General features: G+C 48.1%; 1 protein-coding gene across 6 annotated transcripts in view; it reads right to left on the bottom strand.

Moving 5' to 3' along the window:
• Nucleotides 1-22,554, bottom strand: part of Tox2 (TOX high mobility group box family member 2) — a 145,874-nt gene that overhangs the window by 36,306 nt on the left and 87,014 nt on the right. The gene's annotated exons all lie outside the window — the stretch shown is intronic.

The raw sequence follows: 22,554 nt of genomic DNA, 5'->3' as shown, positions 1-22,554 counted from the left end.
CCGCCAGCCTCAAAAGCACATCTTCACATCTCCTAAGAGACCTGCCACAGATAGATTATAACAGAGAAAAAGCAGAAGTAGACCAAATAGCTGTCAATAGAGGTCAAGTTTATGAGGAAACATCCAACAATGGAATTCTAGGAAGACATTCAAAAGTAGCTGTGGGGGGGGACTGTGGGGGGAGCACTGGAGAGATGGCTTAGCGGTTAAGGTGCTTGCCTGCAAAGCCTAAGGACCCAGGTTCACCTTATCAGAACCCACATAAACCAGATGCACAAGGTGACCCACATGTCTGGAGTTTTGTTTACAGTGGCTAGAGGCCCTGGCACACCCATTCTCTCTTTCTAATAAGCCAACAAATAAACAAATATAAAAAAGTAAAAGTAGCTGGGCTTGGTGGCTTACAGCTTTTTTTTTTTGAGGCAAGCTCAACAAATTGGCATTTTTTTAATGAGAGCAAGAAAGAGTAAGACAGAGAGAGAGAGAGAGAGAGAAAGAATTGGCACGCTAGAGCCTCCAGCCACTGTAATCCAACTCCCGACAAGTGTGCCACCTTGTGCACTTGCCTCACCTTTGTGCGTCTGGCTTATGTGGAATCTGGTGAGTCGAACATGGGTCCTTAGGCTTTGCAAGCAAGGACCTTAACCGCTAAGCCATCTCTCCAGCCCAGTGGCTCACATCTTTAATCTCAGCACCCAGGAGGTTGAGGTAGGAGGACTGCCATGAGTTTAAGGCCAGACTGGGCTACAGAGATGAGACTCTGCTCTAAAAAAATAAAAAAGAAAGAAAGAAAGAACGAAAGAAAAGAACAACAAACCACTACCAACAAAAGAGCGAAGCGTGATTTGTCATCATAGAACATGAAAACATATCATTATGCTGTGGCTGTGCTAGAGAAAATCGACAGGCCACAGCACAGCTGTGAAAGAACAGACTAGAAAGTAACGGAATTGGTACCTTTATGTGTCTGATGCAAGAAGACATGACTGAAGAGATATTTAGTGACTGGATAGGTTGACATGGTTATTTGTGGATGGTGGCCTGGTTTTAATGAATTTTACTTCTTTGAATTTGCTTATGTTTATTTTTTTTAACATATGCCATTTTAATAAAACCCACAAAGCTATGTTTTGGGAGGAAAGAAGAAAAAGATGCAAGAACACTTCATTTTCGAATTTATAGGCTACAGCGAAAGCCCTACTCAGAAAATATATGTACTTCCATAAACTTTATTATTAAACAATAAACGTAAATGAACAGAAGAACATAAGAGCTGAAAATGAAAAATTTAAACAGCTACAGAAAGAGAATGGGGTTAATAAACATAAAAAGGGGGAAATGAATAAATTAACAGAGGGGAAAGTAATAGAATTGAAACATAACTCCAATGGTTAACTCTCTGAATCAAACAAATCAAATGGATACAAGTAGATAAAGCAATGATGTGGCAGATCTCATGGAGACAGGAACGTGGAAACAGAAACCACAAACATGCAACTTTAGGAACAAGGATGGGGGCCAGCTCCAGGTACAAAAGCTTAAAATTATGAGATAACCACCTACAATCAAGACTACTGAAGATCTCTGTGTAATAAGCTATTCATTTTATGAAGATGGTATAACTTTCTGACAGAAGTATGAGAAAACTTATTTATAAGCAGGAAGCCGGGCTGGGGAGACGGCCCAGTGGGTATGAGCACTTGCTGGAAGTATGAGGACCCAAGTTCAAGCCCCAGCATCCACATATAAAGCTGGGCATGCTTGTACATGCCTGTCCTGCCCCTGACATCCACACAGGTGTGTGCGGTGTGCACACTTCTGCATAAACATGTGCATGCACCACACACCACAAACACACTTAAAATCCTAAAAGAAAGCTATATATTTGTTTTACTATAAAATGCAAAAGTAAAATCCTAAGTTAAATTCAGCCCCCTGTTAAAAAGCACACATAAGCTTGTATGTAAGCATGTGCACACATGTTCATATGCACACATGCTCTTGCTGAGTAGAGCATGTTAATATTGGGAGTCTACTACCAAGTTCATGGCCTCAGCCTACCAAGGAACCCCTGCCTGAGCATCTGAAGGCACAGGGAGTAACGAGTGGGTGAATCACCACAAAAACATGAGAAAGCTGAAACATTAAAACTTTTAAAAAGCCAGGTGTGGTGGCGCACACCTTTAATCCCAGCACTCGGGAGGCAGAGGTAGATGGATCGCCATGAGTTCGAGGTCACCCTGAGACTACATAGTGAATTCCAGGTCAGCCTTGACTAGAGCGAGACCCTACCCCAAAATTTTTTTTTAAAAAAGCTTTAAAAAATATTTTAAAGAAAATCAATTTCCTGCCACATGTGAATCACATTGTCCTCAAACCAGAGAAAACAAAAGACACTTCTTTTTTTAAATTATTTTTATTTATTTATTTGAGAGTGACAGACAGAGAGAGAAGAGGGAGATAGAGAGAATGGGCATGCCAGGGCCTCCAGCCACTGCAAACGAACTCCAGACACGTGCGCCCCCTTTGTGCATCTGGCTAACGTGGGTCCTGGGGAATAGAGCCTCGAACTGGGGTCCTTAGGCCTCACAGGCAAGTGCTTAACCGCTAAGCCATCTCTCCAGCCCGACACTTCTTTTTGTTGTTGTTGTTGTTTTGTTATTTTTTGACACTTTTTTATTGACATCTTCTATACTTACAGACAATAAACCATGATAATTCCCTCAAAGGCACTTACTTCTGACACCGCTGTTATTAAGGGAAAAATTTAACCCAATGCCATGAAACAAAAAGAGGTGAGGCTTCAACCTTTGGAACAAATATGTTCTCTGTAGATGTGACAGCATGTCTAGAACCTTCCAAACTTCAAGTTCTAGGGAGCTAGACATTCTAGGAAGCTAGAGACCACCAGATAAAAATTAATGTAATGCAGACCACATGAGGATTCAAACACCTGCTACCTCGGGAAGTTTTTAGGGGTACAGAAAAAGTTAAAGACAGATGTCTATATCTTGCTTTCCCTACCACGAGAATTTCCCCTTGACAGGCATTAGAAAATAGGAGTCAGAAAATGGAATGGAAAAGTTCTCATTCGTCACAGAAATGTAAACACGTAAAACTGTGCAGATTGAAATTTATAGGAAATATGGCTGAGAAGATGGCTCAGAGATTAAAGGTACTTGTTTTTACACAGCCCGCCAGCCCGGGGTTCAATTCCCAAGCCACCCAGCTAAGAGGGACACAAATTGCAGCCCAAAGGTCTGGTGTTCATTTGTAGCAGCAATAGACCCTGGCATACCGCCCCCATGCAAAGAAGTAAGTAATTTTAAAAAGTAATCTACAGTAAGTATGTTGTACTCACTCATATGTGTACATACATTCAGGTGCATAGATACACATATGTGAAAAGTGTGGGAAGGACATTAAAGAAAAAGTCGAATGCTAGATCAGAGAAAATTGGTCTGTTTATTGCCCTCCCTTCCCCTCTGGTGCCAGACCTGCACTGTGTTCAATATTTCCACCACCTCCCTCTTCTCTTTCTGCCCCCTCAACAGATAGACCCTCTTATGTGCCTGATGCCACTCATCCTTGCTTCTTGGGCGAGTTGAGCTAGCACAACCAGAATCCCTTTGGGGGAGAAAAAAACTGTATTTGTTTGGTAAAACTACACTGATGATCTGCTTGGTATCAGCATCGTGGGGGATTGGGGGCATCTCAAGGATGCTTGAGCCCAACCCAAGGGTCCTTAAAACCAACTTCCAAGGTCGGTGGGCCTGTTAATGGAGAGGTCTCTGCTCTGTGGACAGAAAGAAAAGTATGGATCCTAGCTCTATGGAGAGGCCAAGGCTGTGGGTTGCCATGGGCAGCAGCTCCAAAAGGAACCTGACATGGACATGCCAATGATAGCAGCAAGAGATTGTCACAGCAGGGCCAGGCATGGTGATACACACCTGTTCACACCAGCACTCAGGAGGCAGGCATGGTGATACACACCTGTTCACACCAGCACTCAGGAGGCAGGGGTAAGAGAATTTCCCCAAATTCAAGGCCAGCCTGGTCTGCACAGTCAGCTCCAAGCCAACCTGGGATAGATAGTGAAATCCTGTCACAAAAAGTCAAAGGGGTCAGGCATGGTGGTGTACGCCTTTAATCTCAGCACTTGGGAGGCTGACATAGGAGGACTGCTGTGAGTTCGAGTCCACCCTGAGACCACATAGTGAATTCCAGGTCAGCTTGGACTAGAGTGAGACCCTTGAAAACAACAAAGCAAAACAAAAAAGTCAAAGGGGCTGGAAAGCACAGGAATGAATGTCTGTGCTTATTTAGGCAAGAAAGAAGCCCACCCTTGGGGGTGGGGGAGTAACCCTACAACTTTGTTAAGCAATACCTGGACAGGTGACTTCTTGGAGGAACCAGAAGAGATAGAGAGCTATCCATGGGGGCTGGCGGTGGAGAGAGGCAGGGGTGGGGGGAGACAGAATAATAGCATTTCTTTTTTTTTTTTTTTTTTTTTTTGGTTTTTTGAAGTAGGGTCTCACTCTAGCCCAGGCTGACCTGGAATTCTCTCTGTTTTCTCAGGGTGGCCTTGAACTCATGGCAATCCTTCTATCTCTGTCTCCTGAGTGCTGGGATTAAAGGCATGTGCCACCACGCCTGGCCAGAATAATAGCATTTCTATGGCTCCTGTGGGACATACTTCAGCATCACAGCATCTAATTCTCAAATCAAGCCCGCCCGTACCATGATTGTGAACATGACCATTTTACACAATGAAGCTCAGGGGTGGGCCACTTGCCCAACAGGGTGTAGCCGGAGGAACTTGAGTTGAAATTCAGGTCTCTCCATGTCTATAGCCAGTGGTATATGAATCCCCTCTCAACAAGGTGGCAGGCTCTCTCTCAACAGGGCAGGGGACATGGTGATGCACGGAGGGTGTCAAGGTCACTGAGCTGCTGCAGAGGCCAGGCCCGCTCTCAGAGGACGGTTCTGTGTCTAGCGTCATCAGCTGCTCAGAGTTCACTTGTCCCGAAGGCACCTGCTGAGCGGCTGGGCTTCCCCATGAACTGGGGCCAAGTGAGCCAGTTCTTCCTGTGTCTGGGAACCTTTTAGCAGGATATGACAGGGAGACCAGGCTTGGGCGTACTGTGACTGAGGTTGTCCTAGAAGGAGCATGATTAATCTGGAGTTAGTCTGCTTCTGAGTGAGAACACAGGAGTAGGAAAGTCTCAAGTTCACGGTCAGGTGAGAGGAAGGCAGAGGTGAGAGGGGGTGCTTGTGTGCACGGGCACGGGGGGTCTGAGATTCTCAAGGGCAAGCAGGAGACTTTTAGGATGGGGTAGCAGCTATGTGGCCACAGGTTTTCTGCTGGGAACCCCCACGATGTACTGGATTTACCTGTGGCGGGCATTCTGCACCTATCACAAATGTGACAGAACCCTCCAGGTAAACAAATACAAGCAGGAGTTCCGTAGGTCCTGAGACTGGGGACTCAACCTGGGTCGGTGTGGCCCAGCTACTTAGCAGGTTTCCGTAGACCCCAGGGGAGCTGGTTCAGCAGACCTTTGGGTCCGGTTGTCATCTGTACCGCACTAGGAGGGCGAAGAGCCCACAAATGCACATTTCTAAGCAGGATCCCTGGTCATACTGTGTGTGTGTGGGGGGGGGGGACATTTCCTTGCCCCGAGGACCACTTTAGCAATCCTGCACAGTTGTCCATGCTCCTGGAGCCCCGCCCAGATTCACTGTTCCCTGGACCTGCCCTCACCCAGACCCACATGAGCTCACCCCCTCTCAATCTGTGACTAGTGTCACACCTCCTGTGGGGGTGCGGATGGCGGCAATGGTGGTGGTCTAATTCACGCTCCAGAGATCCCTGTGGGACCAGGCAGGCACCCGGTAACCCCGAACTGGATACCATGTGAACACCTTAAAACTCCATGAGGATACTGGCACGGGGAAGTTCGCAGTGTGGCTGAGATCACATGAGTACTTACACATCTTCTGTTTTTAACATGTTTTTAAATTTTTTTTTTTTTTAGGTAGGGTCTCACTCTAGCCCAGGCTGACCTGGAATTCACTATGGAGTCTCAGGGTGGCCTCGAACTCATGGCGATCCTCCTACCTCTGCCTCCCAAGTACTGGGATTAAAGGCGTGCGCCACCACGCCTGGCTCTGTTTTTAAATTTTATTTGTTTATTTACATTTGTGTGTGTGTGCATGCGTGTGCGTGCATGTGCCTGCGCATAGATCTCTTGGTGCTGCAAATGAATGTCCTAGGATGGCAGGCTTTGCAAGCAAGAGCTTTTAACCACTGAGCCATCTCCTCAGCCCCCGATCCAGAGCCCTCCTCTCTCCTAGCCCCCTGCGCTCTCCTGGCCCATGTCTCTACTCCACAGTTCCCGGGGAAGGGGTGACATCCTCTCACCAGGTCCACTCAGGAAAAGCTCTAGAGTCACTTTGCCAAGTTTCTCCACAACGCCCTGAAGCCATGAGGGCTTCGCCCATTCAGCATATGATTGGTTGGGAGGAAAGTGACTTGCCTTCCACCATCCCCCAGCTCCCCGACTCCCGGCCTTGACATCAGCTTCTGGCTTAGAAGAACTAAGAAAGCCTCCTGAGGGAAGGATTCCTTGGGGATGAGGGGGGTCTGGCATCCTTCCACTGCACAGCCCCCTCCAGTGCAGAAGCGACAGGCTCTCGTTGGTCATCAGAACATCCCTCCTCTTTTCCTGGCTGCCAGGGTGCAGAGAAAGCGCTCCCAGGGCCAGAGGTATGACCCCTCCTCCTGCCTGGGTCAGCTGTGAGTGTCAGCCACTCTCATAGAGTGGAGAGGCAGGGGCAAGAATTTCACCCTGAGTTCCAGGCCTGGATTGAGGGATAGTGTAGAGAGCATAAAACACTTGGCGCCATGGGCATGAAGTTTCTATCGCGCACCTATCACTTCCAGGTTGTCTGTCTCTGAAGCTTTCTGCCAGAGTCTCAGGCTCACGTATAAAAAACGGGGATCATTGTCTTTCCTTCCGATGCGGATGCAAGGGTTACATATGTGCGGGGAACTGCACTGTTACAGACAGAGTAGGTGACGGGGCCACCATCTGGCTTACTTTGCAGCCGTGATATAGGCATCACTCTACAGTTTGGAAGGTGTGCACACATTTTATTAGTCTGTTCATTCATTCACTCACTCTACAAACCCTCTGCAGATACCTGCTGCACCCCATCCCCACCACTAAAGCTACGTAGGCAATCAGGAACATTCATTAGCACACCGGGTTCTCAATGTCACCCTCTGGAGTTTGCAAGCCCAGCTCCATCTTTTTTGTTTTGTTTTTGTTTTCTGGGACAAGGACTCATGGAGCCAAGGCTGGTCTTGAAGTCAGGGTACTTCTCCTTCCACTCTACACGCCCCCCAAAGTGCTGGGGTTACAGGTCCAGCCTCATCTGCCCATCTCACTTGATAACTTGGATGGAGAGAGAGAGAGAGAGCGAGGGAGGGAGACTTGCCTACCAGGCAGAACGAGAACTGCAGTGCTCTGGGCTCCCAGTGAAGTCCACGGCTAGGACCTGGGCTGCCGCCACCACAGCTGGGGTCACAGTCCTCCCCGCCGGTGTGCGCGAACCTCCAACGGGAAGACGCTCCTGGAAACATCTCCCACGGCGCAGCGCGCTCACTCCAGGAGCTCTACCATTTAGGTGAGTTCCGTTTGTCTGGCTGTCTTTTATAAAGATTCTGCCGAGTTCTAAACGGACAAGACCACAGCTGAGAGAAAGAGTGCACCAAGCGGACTTTTTATTACCAAGCCGGAGCAGGGGGAAAACGACTCCTATAAATCTCCGATTTTATGTGCTCCTGACATTCCGTGGAGCCGGTGATGGCTTCTCAGCTATGCCGACGGTACATTAAAAGCTCATTTTCCCAAACATGGCAGTGAATATGCACTCGGAGCGAAGAGCCATTATGCGGAGTAATCCCGAAGCTAACAGCTGACGGGCGGGCGGCGCGGCTGCAATTCGCCCGGAATTCTCCCAGCTCACTGCCGAGCTTGGCATCGTGCCTGGAAGGGCTGTTAAACACCTGGCCCCTGCCCACCCTGAGGGTCAGAGGTCACGTCTCCCATTAGCAGCCTGGCAGGGGGTGGAGAGGCCAGTTCCAGAGGGCGGCTAAGTGGCCATAAAACACCCGTCAACTGTTTTCTGAATGCTGGCGGGAGTGGGGGGGGGGGTGGGGGGGGTGGAGATTGGGTCTGAACAGGAAGGTGGCAGCAGGGTTAAACTTCCTCCTCACTGGCTTTTGCCACTGTCCTCCGATCTGCAAGGCTCAGCCTCCAAGGACACCACCTCCAGGAAGACCTCTGACGCGGTGTGCCTCTGAGCCCCACGGGACTTCTGTTCCAAGCTCTGAGGACCTTACACTCCCACGAATGGCATGATTCAGAGCTGCACATTCAAAGTGAGACTTTCTCCTGGCTCACCCACTTTACTCCTTCCTGCACCTACTCTCACTGGGAGGCTGTATAGAGCCCAGGGTGAGGAGTCAGTCTGCCTGGGTTCAAATTGTCCTTATATATTTTATAAATGGTTTATTTACTTACATAGGAGAGAGAGGGGGGGGGAGAAAGAATAGGCATACCAGGGTCTGTGGCCACTGCAAATGAAGCCCAGACACACGTGCTACCTTGTGCATCTGGCCTGATGTGGGTACTAGGGAATGGAGCCTGGGTCCTTAGGCTTCACAGGCAAGCCTCTTAACTGCTAAGCCATCTCTCCAGCCCCTGTTGTTATTATTATTATTATTATTATTTTACAGTTACAGGGATAGAACCCAGGGCCTCACACATGCTAGGCAAGTGCTCCATCACTGAGCTGTATGCCCAGCTCACTGGATTCAAATCTTCACACCACATTTTGTTCATTGTACATTTATCACTCATCTCTCTGTGCCTCTCTCTTTGTCATCTGCAAAACGGAAGCAACGCTAGTACTTCCTCCCCGAGTCGGTGATTAAAGGAGATATTTACAAAGGCCTTGAGTCCCGGGGGCCAGGTACACTAGCAGACTATAGTTGCAGAAATCCACCACTTCCTAACACTGGGGGGGAGGAGAGTGTAGGGGAGGAACCTGGGCTTACTAGCCAGCCTTTCTAGTCTACTTGGCAAGCTCCAGGAAAGCCAATGAGAGGCTGTCTTAAAAAAAAAAAAAGTGGGACTGGAGAGATGGCTTAGCGGTTAAGCGCTTGCCTGTGAAGCCTAAGGACCCCGGTTTGAGGCTCGGTTCCCCAGGACCCACGTTAGCCAGATGCACAAGGGGGTGCATGCATCTGGAATTCATCTGCAGTGGCTGGAAGCCCTGACGCGCCCATTCTCTCTCTCTCCTTCTTTCTCTGTCTGTCGCTCTCAAGGGGATCCAGGGCGTCAAACAATGTGCATCACCAAAGCCAATGCATGTCACTTTGTGTGTGTGAGCAATTTCCAGGGCTCTGACAATGGTGGCTCTGCTCTTCTGAACACTTCCTACACTAGTTAGTGTCCCCACGTGGCTCTTGCCTGGCAGGGTTAAGAGCCTGGACCAAGGGCCCAACTGATATCAGGGATGTTGCTCCTGCCCCACCCCAAGGCTGTGAATACCTCCGGGCATCTTGGCATCTTCTGTGGTCTGGACACCCCTCTGCAGCAATGGACAACCGCTCTGTCCATAGTCTACAGGATGCTGAGAGCACACTGGGCTTAGAAGCCTAAGCCCAAGTTCTAGTTCTGCTTTTAGTCCAGCTGGGTGACCTTAGATGATTAATTCTCTTCTGTTCACTCAGTACTAACCAGATAGCCGTGTCCGAGAATGTGCAAAACACAGGCTCAGTGCGGAATGTCTCACGCTGGCAGTACAGACGAGCCCGGAGCAGCCTGCTCCACCCCTCCCACGAATTTAACTCCTCCTGCCTCTGTGTAAAGGTCTGGCACATTTGATCCGTTGTCTATAAGTTGGTGTTGGTTTTGATCTTTAAAACCACTGCATCAAAATATTATTGATCACGATTTGGGAGTCTTTGGACATTCTCTTCAATTGTGTGGTTGGGACAATTGCCTTTTCCATAGTCTCAGTCCAGAGGGTCCTGCGCATCTCAGAGAGATGACGGCGTCTGCAAGGGCCCTAACACAGGAATAGAAGCCCGCCACAAAGACCACAGGGGGATGTCTCCCAAGCAGAGGGAAAAACATGCAGCGGGCCCCTGCCAGGGGCAAATTTGTCCCCAAAATGACATTTGGCAATGTCTAGAGACTTTTATTTTTTTCTTTTTGATGAGGGGAAAGCAACCCAGAGGCCAGGAGGGAAGTAGAGCTCCAGGTTCCTGCCAGCTGTCTGGAATGTGCAGGACAGCCCTCCACGATGGAGAAGCGGCCCCTGTCCTGCCCAACATGCCAATGGGCTGAAACTGAGAAGTCACACGCTCAAGAACACAGGTATGTGTGTGTGTGTGTGGGGGGGGGAAGCATGGCACACACTGACCTCTTAGTTTTTTTTCTTTTTTTCTTTTTTGTTTTTGAGGTAGGGTCTCACTCTAGCTCAGGCTGACCTGGAATTCACTATGGAGTCTCAGGGTGGCCTCAAACTCACAGTGATCCTCCTACCTCTGCCTCCTGAGTGCTGGGATTAAAGGTGTGCGCCACAACACCCGGCTCTCTTAACCTTTTTAAAATATATATATTTTATTTATATATAGAAAACATAATAAGAGAGAATGAGAGAGACTGTGTGTGTGTGTGAGAGAGAGAGAGAGAGAGAGAGAGGGAAAGAGAAAGAGAGAGAGAATGGGAACACTGCAAACAACATCCAGATGCATGTGCCACTTTGTGGGTACAGGGGAGTCAAACGTTGGCCATCAGGCTTTGCAAGCAAGTACCTTTAACTGCTGAGCCCTCAGCCTTTTTCTTAGTGCATATTTGTGTGTACGAGTGCACATGTGTGTGCAGGTGTGAATGTATACATGTCCATGGGGGACAGAGAACAACTTCAACTGTCATTCCTCAGGAACACTATCCACTTGTTAAAAATTTTTTTTGGTTTATTTTTATTTATTTATTTGAGAGTGACAGAGAGAGAAAGAGGAAGAAAGAGAGAGAGAGAGAGAATGGGTGCGTCAGGGCCTCCAGCCACTGCAAACGAACTCCAGATGCGTGCACCCCCTTGTGCATCTGGCTAACATGGGTCCTGGGGAATCGAGCCTCGAACCAGGGTCCTTAGGCTTCACAGGCAAGTGCTTAACCACTAAACCATCTCTCCAGCCCCACTTTTTTTTTTTTTTTTAAGACAGCCTGTCATTGGCTCTCCTGGAGCTTGCCAAGTAGACTAGAAAGGCTGGCTAGTAAGCCCAGGTTCCTCCCCTACACTCTCCTCCTCCCCAGCATCGGGATTACAAGCATATGACACCACACCCAGATTCCTTTAACACAGGTCTGGGGCTTGAGCCCAGGTCCTGATGCTTGCAAGAACTGAGCTATCTCCCCACCCCCCTCTTAGACTTTCTAAGCTTCCCTTTCTACCATTGACACACGGGGACATCTATCTCAGCAGGCTGTTGAGAAGAGGCAGCGACACAAGGCTGTATACAGCAGGTGCTCAACCAATGTCTACATCCCATCCCTGCCTTCTTGGAACACACCACAAACTTTTGAGCAAGTAGTTTTCAACAGACAGTGTCCCCACGGTTCCACAGCGAACTCCGAAACAGCAAAAACATGTTTTGTTTCCTACTGACCTTCCTCCCAGGGAAAAATTCATGAATCTTATCTCTCAACAAATGTGATCCTATGCATGGAGAACCGGTCTGTGTGCTGTGCTGGCTTATCACTGGCCTGAGTTCTAAAAGGGAGTGAATTTTTATGACTAAGTTGTAAACCTTTGCAGAAATCATTTTTAAACTAAAAAAAAAAAAAAGCCCCACAAAACACACTGACAGATTCTTAACTACTCTAGCTGCTAAATTAAGCATGAGGGATGGGGTGGTGCAGAGTGTGAGAGAATACAAACATCCCCTGAAAGAGTTAGCGGAGGTAAAATAATGTTCATTAAAAATAGAAAACAAACACACACACACACTCACACACACACACACATCTTTTGTGTTCAACTTCACACTCGTACATCATAATGTTCCAGTAAAAGGCCATTTCCCCTGAGATAATAAAAGAATTGAATTTTTCCTTATCGGTCATCTATTTTTCTAGCCCAAGCTATTACTCCCGCTCTGGGGTTGCTAGGCAACAAGAAATATTAATAGCAGCTTTTATTAGCTTAGCTTTTGCAGCGGAGAACCAGAATGAGAAAATGGGAAACATAAATGTGTTACATAAATCTTTCAACCTTTCAGAGCTGGTGTTAGTCTCTGTTTTCATAATGATTTATTGAAGTGATGGTTCATTTATGAGCAAAAGGAGTGCAGGATAAGAAAACGGAGCAGTCCCCTGAAGGAGTGTTTGAAAATAAATAATTATAGCACGGGAGCAAAAGCTGTTTAAAGCCATTTTTTCCTGAGTTTTATAAAATGCAAAAAGACATATTTCTTTTGCTTTCTACCTCTGGAAAACAGGGAGAGGGAGTTTCATCTGGACTCTGATGTTTACTAAGAAACCACCTTGCCTTGAGGTACCCCATTTCGGACCCTCCAAGGCTCACTTTGGAAATCAGTTCCCCCTACACTCCCACCCCACAGGGAAATGAGATGAAAACATGGCTCCTACTTTGACAGATCATTCCCCTGGTCACAGAGCTAAGAAGTGTTGTGTCTTGGGCCCCTGCTTTTTGGGCAAGAAGTAAAACTGTCATTTTGCTATGGTTTTAAGTGCCAAGCCCCACATGATATCATAATATAATGAAAGCGCTTGTCCCAGCCAGCCGCTGGTTGGTCTCACTCCATCTCTTGCCACCCAGGCCTCTAACATGCTTTCCCAGAGCCCACTGCCTCTGAACCACCCGGTCGCCACTCCAGCAAAGCCCATTCCAAGCAAACCAGGCTGAACAAACTCAGAGACGAGGGTGGATCTACTCAAACTGGTCCCTGAATGGAGTGAATTAACAAACACAGTAGCTACACAAACTGAAGTCCACTCAGCTCTGGCCAAACACAGGCTCTCTAGGTTCCTACAGAAGAAGAAACTGAGACTTAGGGAGTGTGAACCCCTCATTGTGAGTGGTGGGGATGGGGTTAACAAGTGGGGGGGACTGGGTTCTAAACTAGGTCAAACCTGAGCACAGAGCTCATGCTTGTGGTGACTGGAAGGTAGTAAAAGTCAAGAAAACATGATCACGGTAGGTTACAGACCTGGCCACAGTCCAGCCTCCTTGATCCCCTCTTGCAAGGTGAGTTTGCCACTTCTTCCTCCAGAAGGCACAGTCTGTTTCTTTCTCCCCTTGGCACTGGGTTGGCCACGTGACTGGCTCTTGTCAAAGGGACAGCAGCACATGTGAGCTTTGAGAAGTGTTTGCATGCCAGGGATCATCGTTTCTCGAGACCCCTGGGAATCCTGCAACCTTACTGTGTGAACAGGCCCAGCCACCAGGTGATGAGAAACCCAGGACTCAGTCAACCCTACCGGTCTCAGCTGACATGGGGCAAGTACTGAGATGTGTGATCATCCTAGATTGTGGGGACTTCAGCAAGTTGTAAGCTCCCATCAGAAACCACCAGAGCCAGTCCAGATCCAAAGAACTACCTTGCTGACTAACACAATCATGAGAAATCATAAGAATGCATAGTTTGCTTTATTTTTTTGTTTTTGTTTTTTCCAAGGTAGGGTCTCGCTCTAGCTCAGGCTGACCTGGAATTCACTATGTAGTCTCAGAGTGGCCTCAAACTCACGGTGATCCTCCTACCTCTGCCTCCCGAGTGCTGGGATTAAAGGTGCGCGCCACCATACTCAGCCATAGTTTTAAGCTACTAGGCATCGGGGAAGTTTGTTATACAACAAAATCTTACTGATACATGCATATACCCATGATCATGCAAGCAACCTCAACGTAACTCACTGGGTTAAAAAAAAGGCAACAAATAGGATGAGGAAGAAGGGTGTCAATGGAAAGAGGAACAGGATAAAAGAGAGCAATGGGGGGAGAATATGATCAAAATACATTACATACGTGAATGAAATATCAAAAGTGGGGGGGGGGATAAAAAGCAAAACCAATACAAGCATTTTAAAAAAATGAAAACATTTGGAGGCTCAGGAGATGGCCCAGTGGGTAGCGACCTCGTTGCACAGGTAGGAGGATCTGAGTTCAGATCCCCACAGCCCATGTAACGTCTAGGCCTGGTGGCTTAGCAGATAGTTGACCAAGCTGCATGGCAAAAGTCCAGGGTCAGCGAGAGACTCAGAATAAGTAGAGGGCAATTGAGGAGGACACCCAATATGGACCTCTTACCTACACACGCACACGTGCATGTGCACCCTCACACACATGTACGCCCACATGCATGTGAACATGCACACACACCACACCTACACATACACAACAGAACAGTTCTGGGTTAAGAAGAATAAATATACCTGATAGGCTCATGTCTCAGAAGTCCAATGGACCAAAAGTTTTGGGGACCAAAAAGTCTCAACTGGAAGGAATATCTGGGGTCTCAACTCGTGGGTATCAAACAGGGATAAGAGGGGCTGGAGAGATGGCTTAGCAGTGGAGCGCTTGCCTGTGAAGCCTAAGGACCCTGATTCAAGGCTCGATTCCCCAGGACCCACGTTAGCCAGATGCACAAGGGGGCGCATGCGTCTGGAGTTCGTTTGCAGTGCAAGCCCTGGCGCACCCACTCTCCTCTCTCTCTCTCTCTCTCTGCCCCTTTCTCTCTCTGTCCCTCTCAAATAAATAAATAAAAATAAACAAAAAATTAAAAAAACAGGAGTAAGAGGAGCCTGGTGGAAGTAGACAGAGGAGGGATGACTGGAAGGGAACAACCTTGAGTGGGAAGGGCAGGGGCGGGGGCGGGATGTGTTAAGTTCTCCTAAGGGAAGTGCTGCAGGCTCTCTCTCAGGGACCATCTGTAAAGCAAGCTGGTAAAGCAGCAACTGAAGTTTGATCCCAGCTTCTAAAAGCTATTCCAGGATACTAGCCTGCCAAGGCCCTTCACTTGGAATTGGGGTCCTTGAGGATATACCCCTGCTCCTGGGTATCCTGGGAGCAGATTCAGTTCTGGCAAGATACTTCGGGGCAGGGGCCTAGAACACAAAGAACCCCAAACCCAGCACCAGGGGCTTTGCTGTGAGTTTAGGATAAGATCTGAGCCAGCTGACATGTGAGGTGGTGACAGTGAGAAGTCTTTCGACCACCAATCTATACATTCGTCTAGTATGGCAAAACTGGTAAAGCAGTTATGCCCAGTGATACCATTTCACCAGAGCTGGGAATCCCACTGCCATTTCACTGATAGAAAAACTGAGGCTGAAGGAGAAGTGACTTGTCTAAGGTCCCAGAAAAATCCATCAAGAGTCAATGCTGGGGGCTAGAGAGATGGCTCAGCAGTTAAGGCACTTGCCTGAAAAACCTAACAACCTGGGTTTGATTGCCCAGTACCCACGTAAAGCCAGATGCACAAAGTGGTGCACGCATCTGGAATTTGTCTGCAATGGCTAGAGGCCCTGGTGCACCCATTGCCCCCACCCTCCATCTCCTTGCAAGTAAATAAATAAATAAATATATTTTTTCAGGCAAGCCCAACAGACTAGCCTTTTTTTTATGCAAGAGAGTGAGAGCAAGAGATGACAGATAGATAGATAGATAGATAGATAGATAGATAGATAGATAGATGATAGATAGATAGATAGATAGATAGGGCAAGAGATAGAGAATTGGCATGCTAGGGCTTCCAGCCACTGTAATCAGACTCCAGATGCATGTACTACCTGTGTGCATGTACGACCTTGTGTACTGGCATCACCTTGTGTGCCTGGTTTACATGGGACCTGGAGAGTCGAACATGAGTCCTTGGGCTTCACAGGCAAGTGCCTTAACTGCTAAGCTATCTCTCCAGCTCAGATAAAAGTATTTTTTTTAAAGACTCAAAGCTGGGAGAAGAATGTTTGGAATGACTTCTGAGTCTCATCTCTTTGCTAAGTGAAGTCTGAGATGGAGCCACACAGCTCCAGTGACCCAAGCAAGGACTCAGCTAGGAAAGCCAGAAATGACAATCACCAGACTCCACAGGGAATGCAGGAGCCTGGCCAGGATTCACTTTCCCTGGGGCCTAGCCTCCACCTGCTCAAGGTACCCTGCCATTTCCCAGGCTCCCCAAAGGTGAGGTTGCCCTTAACTGAGAACATCAAGCTCTTCCTCTTCCTCAGACACTCCCTTCCCTGGGCACAGGGGCACCCCTGAGCTCCAATGTTTCCCAAGGACGCCTCCAAACTAAATGATTTCAGACTCTGCAGAAGCTGCTTAATACATTCCACTCTTCGAGTTTCTCTGAGTAGTTTAGAAACTGATTTATACATACAATATCTCTCTCAAAATGAGACAATCAACACAGGATAAAATTATTGAGTTATGAAAATAGGGGTCAGATGGAGGCGCAGCGCTTTAAATTAAAGTGGCAAAATATATCTTTCATCCTAAATTGACTCTTTTTTGTCTTGGAAATGAATGTTTAATCAGTTAAGACGCCGAAGTCGAGGGAGAAGCCTTGAGCATATTTAATTTTGTGAGAGCGATCTGATTCCCACACTGTACATGATTCCTGCTGGCAGCCATCACGAGAGGAACTGACTCCACTCGTTAGGAACTAGGTGGGGAACCGGAAGGGATCGGTGGCCTCTGGGGGCAGAGCCATGAGGGCTTTGGCATTGATGAGATGGCTGTGAAGGACCGTGGTCTCGCTCACCTCTGCAAGGACAGCATCACTGGGACATCCTGGTCTCTGTGTGGACAACTTCCGAGATGTCTGGCTTCTGGCCATCCTCCGTGGTCCTTGCAACCTGGCTGTGCCATCACGTGCTTGGCGGAACCAGGAGGTGGCTGGAGGGACTCAACTGGGTCCTGGTTATTCCTGCTTAAGATCTAGATGGCACTTTCACTCAAAAGCCAGTACAGCGCTTGCCTGGTGCCCAGCCATCTCTCTCCACATGAGGGATACATGGTTTCTCGAGTGTTACCTGCTGCCCCTGAGCCCTAGCTGAGCCCTCCAGCAATGCTTGCAGAGCTCTGGCCAGTACCTCTCTGGCAGCAGCTACCTTCTTGTTGCTGGGACAAAATGCCTGCAGGAAAGGTTTTATTTCTGCTTACAGCTTCAAGGGGAAGTTCCGTCATGGTGGGGAAAACAGCGTGGGAAGAAATAGCCGGGGTGAGCTGGTCAGTGACCACCCAGTAGGGCTGGACTCATAAGCCTCAAGGTCCACCCGCAGTGACACGCCTCCTCCAGCAAGGCTCAAGTGGGAGGCTAATCACGTAAGTCAGTGGGGGACAGTTTATGTTAAAACCGCCACAACCAGTGCTCCCATTGTACGGAGGAGGCCGCCAAGACGTGGCTAGACTTGTCATCTTTGGACTCAGTTCAAAAATGAATTATTGAAGATTTGCATACATGTACATAATGTATTTTCATCATAATTGCTTCCCATTACTTATTTTGTCCCTCTTCCCTTAAGCCCCTTCCACTGAATCCCTTCTTCTTTCTAACTAGTTTCCCTTCTACTTTCTTTTTTCTTTTCCTTCTTTCTTCTTTTTATTTTTATTTTATTTATTTATTTTTTGTGGTCTTTGGTTTCTTGAGGTAGGATCTCACTCTAGTCCAGGCTGACCTAGAATTCACTATGTAGTCTCAGGGTGGCCTTGAAATCACAGTGATCTTCCTACCTCTGCCTCTCAAGTGCTGAGACTAAATGTGTGCGCCACCACGCCCGAATTCTTCCTCGTCCCTCCCCTCCAACCAAGGCAGGCAGCTCTACCCCAGGCTGAGTTGAAATTCACTATGTAGTCTCAGGCTGGCTTCAAACTCACAGGGGTCCCACCACCTCTGCCTTCCAGGTGCTGGGATTAAAGCCACGCACTACCACACCTGGCTCAATGCCCGTTTTCTTTTGCCTATCTCCATCATCCACAGCAGCACACTGATGCATCCAATATTGTGCAGACCTTGTGTAGGTAATGACAGTTGCTGTGAGGTCAAGAATGTCACAGCCAGTTAGAGAGACGGTTTCCCACATCACTCCTCCCCATCCTCTGGCTCTGACATTCTTTCTGCTCCCTCTTCTGCAGTGTTCACCAAGCCTTGGAGGGCATGACAGAGAGATCTGGTTTAGTGCTGGGCACTAAACAATCACTTATCTTCAGCATTTTGACGAGTTCTGATGGATTGAGTAGAAATGTTGTAGTCTTTTCTATTATATTCCTTCCCCACAAAGGCCAATGCCAACAACCAGGGAAGCAGTCCGTCCCCTCCACCCGAGTCACGCATTTCTTCAGGGCACACACAGCCTCATGTGCCTGACTAGGGAATTCTCTACATTAACAGAAGCAGGCTGTGGTCATCAGCTTGGGTCAATCTAACATAGTCCCTGACCCAGGCTGCTTGTGAGTGAACAGAGGTTTAGTTTGCCTCGCTTTTCTGGAGGTTCAAACCCAAGATCAAGTGGCCTCAGGGTGGTGGGCCTCTGTTCAGGGTGGCTCATCAGGACAGAAAGGTGAGGGTGAGAGCCCACCTACATAAAACTGAAGAGAGAAGAACCAGGATCCCACAATCCCTTTGGAGACCTAAAGACCTCCCCCTGAGCTCCACCTCTTAAAAGTCCATGGTGCATACCACCACCACTACTCTGGAGTCTGAGCCTTTGCATGTGGGCTTTTGGGGACACTACCCATATGCACATCATAGCACAGGCCTTTGCTTTCTCTCCACACTACCCAGAGCTCCTCAAGGTGCCTTAATCTGGAGCAATGCCTGGTGCCTGGTACGTGCTCAACACACGCTGTTCATAGCTGAAGTTCACCATGGTGGGTAGGAAGATGCTCCTCCCATGAACACTGTCGCACCCTAATCCTCACAACCTATAATGTGACCAAAGCAAAGGATCACAATGTGAGGAGATTATTCTAGAGCCCTAAATGACATCACAAGTGTCCTTACAAGAGGGAGGGAGAGAGGAGCTACCACTGACAGAATCGAAGCCAGAGATCAGAGAGTGACACGGCCACAGAAGGCCAGTGGCTCCCAGGCGCCAGAAGAGACAAGCACAGACTCCCCTAGAGCTTCCAGAGCAAGCATGACCCCCTGACTGCAGCCCAGGGTAGTGCTTGATTCTGGATTTTCAGAGCTGTGAGTGAATACACTTCTGCTGCTTGAAGCCACCAGTTTGTGGTCATCTGTTAGAGAAGCCACAGGAAACTTACATACTCACCAGCACCTTCCCCTGCTCCTCATCCCAGCCTCCACCCTCTCCTGCATTATTACTGCCTTGGATTTCAGGGTGCATGATAACCCACCAGGTGTTAACACAATCCCAGCATCACCCACACAGCAGCCGCCCACACACCCACAGACACAGACCCTGCAGCTCCCACGAATTTAACAGCTCTGTCATCAAGGGATCCATGTCTCCTCACCAGTTAATCCCCAAGGCAAATTATTGTTCCCACCTGGTTTTCCCAGTTGGTGGGGGCCTCTGCTCTGGGAAACAACATTTGGCTTAACTTTCATTAAATAAGGAGGGGATGTAAAATACAGTGAACCTTCGCAAAGCCAGACTGCTGGAGAGTTAAGGCTGTCTGCATTTAAGAAGCATCCTAGACTCGGGCTAGTTGTAGAGAAATCTGGAAAGCAGTGATCTGCTCCCGGAGGAGGAGCAAGGTGGGGGGTCACCTGTGATCAACAGATAATGGGCTTTGTAATGATCAGAGCTGCTGTCACCAGGTGCCCTTGGTAAAGGAGACTACAGGGAACATGCTGCCATTTGGTTCCATCTGGAATTCATCTCTGTGACCAGTGATGGCAATAACAAACATTTCCTGAGTATTTGCTTTGCCAGACGTTTGCTAAGACTTTACATATGTTATCTCCAATACGCCGCGGCCAGCTTGCGAGAGGGCGCTGTTAAGATTCCATGAGGAGGGAACTGAGTCCTCAGAGGCGGAGCCTCACACACCAAAGCCCGCATTCCAACCACTACTCTGCACTGTCTCCACTGACTACCACCAGGCCAGGCCAGTGACCTGATTGTGTGGCCACAACCTTCCTCATCCTTGGACAATGGCACTCATAGCTCATGGCCAAGATGGCCCCCTGCCTTGTGTTTTGGGATTCCCCCCCCCCCACCAGCAGGGACGTCTGAAATGGTGAGGGGTTTCCTAAGAATTGAATTGGGCCAGGTGGGGCGTGAACTTGGCATGTGAATTGCTTAGAAGCAGCAGCCAGGTAGGCACCTGCATTACTGATAGGTCAAGAAGGTAAAAAGAAAAAGATTCATGGAGAAGACTGCCCCCATTTCCACTGAGCTAGCTGTCTGTCTGTCTATCTATCTATTATCTACCTATCTTCTGTCTGTCTACAGTCTATGTATCTATCATCAGTCTTTGTATGTAGCCCAAACTGGCTTCAAATTGACGATCTTCCTGCCTGTATCCCCAGAATGCTGGGGTTACAGCCATGTGCCACCGCACCCGGCTACGCTTAGCTCACACTCAGAGCTAAACACTAGAACACGTGAGTCTAACACTGGCTTCCTCTTTCCTTCCCTTCACTCCTTTTATATCTCATATATAATTGGCTTCCAAAAATATAGAGTATACCAGCATTTTCAGGCAAGGAAATTTTCTGGTAATAAAAGCAGCAGCAGCAATGAAGGGGTAAATACAGTTAAGATCATTATTAAAAGGCAAGTGTAGCAGGCATGCTCGAAGGTCCCAGGCACCTGCGAGCATCAAGCCACCCAGTTGTGGCTTCTAAAACCAGCCACAACTCTGATGGGAAAGACAAACGAGCTGCCCTTCCTCCTGCCTCAGGAGTACTTGGGATCCAAGTAGACGTGATAAGGGACTGCTCTGTCCAGGACACAGTGGTCCGCTCAGCAGCACTCAACAGCAGTCCTCCCGGGAAGACCGAAACAGCCACCTGCCAGGGACCTCGAGGACTGAGTTGGCCACCATCAGTAATGAAGGCTGCTGGTGGAGATGGAGATTCTTCAGACACACCTGAAGTCCTGGACCAAATCAGGCCTGGAATCCTTGCCAAATCTTGCACAGTTTAGCCTTTGTATTTGCTTAAGTTAGTGTCACTTTAAAGAAATGTATGTGTGTGGCGGCACACGCCTTTAATCCCAGCACTGGGAAGACAGAAGTAGGAGGATCGCCATGAGTTCAAGGCCACCCTGAGACTACATAGTGAATTCCAGGTCAGCCTGGGCTACAGTGAGACCCTACCTTGGAAATAAAAGAAATGCATGTAAGAGAGTCTTGATATATGATACATATACTTTAAGGAGCCTATTACTGATTTTCTGTAGGTCTTGATGGTCCAAATTAGTCATTCATGCAAAGAGGCATGATGCTCTTGGCCTGGGATTCAGAAGATTCAGTATCCTGATGATCTAGGCTTTGTTGAGCTCTTTTTCCTCCTCTGTCCCTCCCCCATTTGAGGTCCTCACTCTCCAGCCCCATGAAAAGAAGGGGTCACATGCTATTCCCTAGCATGCTGAACCCAAGGGATCACCGTCCCCTTGCCTCCTCCTTTTGCACATGATATCCCCCAGCCTGGAAGATCCTCCTCTGCTTCTCTCTGCCTGTCAAACTCCTACCTAAGGCAAGGCGTGGTGATACACGCCTTTAATCCCAGAAGCCAGCACTCTTGGGAGGCAGAGGTAGCGGGGGATCACTATGAGTTTGAGGCCAGGCTAAGATTATATGGTGAATTCCAGGTCAGCCTGGGCTAGAGCAAGACCCTACCTCAAAAAAAAAAAAAAAAAAAAAAAAAAACTGAACCCTCCCCTCCCCACCAAAAAAAAAAAACCAAAAAACCAAAAAACAAAAAACAAAACCTCCTACCTAGCCCATGAACTTTAATTTGGTAACCACCCTCTTGCCTGGCCACTTAGGCAAAAGATACAGTTTTTAAAAGATATGATTGTTATTTGGATGAAATGCCTCCAATGGGCAAATAGATAGATAGAGGCAGAAAGTAATCAGGAGTGGCTGGGTGTGGGTGGTATACACCTGTATTCCCAGCCCTTAGGGGGCCAAGCAGGGAGAACTACCAGACGTTTGAGACCAGTATGGTCTACATAGTGAGTTCCAGGCTAGGCTGGACCAAGAGTGAGGCTTTGTCTCAAAACAACAACAATAACGTACTCAGTGTTTATCCAGGGCTGGGGACTGTGCCTGATGAGGTGGGAGTGATGCCTAGAGGTACAGTTTACTTCTGGAGGGCAATCAATCAATTGTACAAACGTTTACCTGACTCCACAGACATATGCACAACTACCCAATTATAAGACATTGGAATTAAATCTCAACAAAGCTGTCAAGAACAAAATTGAGTTCATAGAACACTATTAACAACTAATAGAAATCAATCCCAAGATATTA

This window comes from Jaculus jaculus, chromosome 8, assembly GCF_020740685.1.
Source record: "Jaculus jaculus isolate mJacJac1 chromosome 8, mJacJac1.mat.Y.cur, whole genome shotgun sequence".
Classification (NCBI taxonomy): domain Eukaryota; kingdom Metazoa; phylum Chordata; class Mammalia; order Rodentia; family Dipodidae; genus Jaculus; species Jaculus jaculus.
Note: the sequence above shows the minus strand (reverse complement) of the source record. Positions and strands in the feature narration are given on the sequence as shown.